This window comes from Miniopterus natalensis, chromosome 14, assembly GCF_054644295.1.
Source record: "Miniopterus natalensis isolate mMinNat1 chromosome 14, mMinNat1.hap1, whole genome shotgun sequence".
NCBI classification, from domain to species: Eukaryota; Metazoa; Chordata; class Mammalia; order Chiroptera; family Miniopteridae; genus Miniopterus; species Miniopterus natalensis.
Genome location: NC_142094.1, coordinates 40668693 through 40669294, shown reverse-complemented (window position 1 = coordinate 40669294; position 602 = coordinate 40668693).

The window sequence follows — 602 nt, the reverse complement described above, 5'->3', positions numbered from 1 at the left end:
GGAGGAACCAGGAGCCAACTAAGCTGTGTCTTCAGCTTTGGGAACCCAGAGATAACAGTCCTGACTCAACTCTGGGTCTGCTACTCCTGGCCCCACCACTCCTTTACTCCACTCTGGATCTCTCAACTCTGAGCTTGGGTGCCCCCCCAAGGCACACTCAACCAGAAGGTACAGGACAGAGGATGGCCACTGCCTTCCCTAGCTCCCAGGTGCCTGAATCATCTGCCCAACCACCTGACTCTACTCTGGTACCTGCCTGACAGCTCTATCCCACCTTCCATAACTCTCACCACACGTTCATGCCAGGTGCTGGGCTCGGCGCTAGTGAGGAATAGTGAAGAAGACAGGTGACCTGCAGGGAGGCCACACAGACCAGGGCAAGGAGCTCATGCTCTAGAGCCAAGCAGAAGAGGATTCACATTCTGACCCCACCCATTAACTGGCCTTGTGACCTCAAGCAAGCTTGAGTTCTCAAATCTGTAAAACAGAAATAATGGTGCTACCTCACAAGGCCGCTGTAAGGAGAAACTGTGGTATGTTCCTGGTATGGAAGGTGCTCCACAAATGCTCATTTTCTTCTATTACCCCCAAATGTCCTCCTT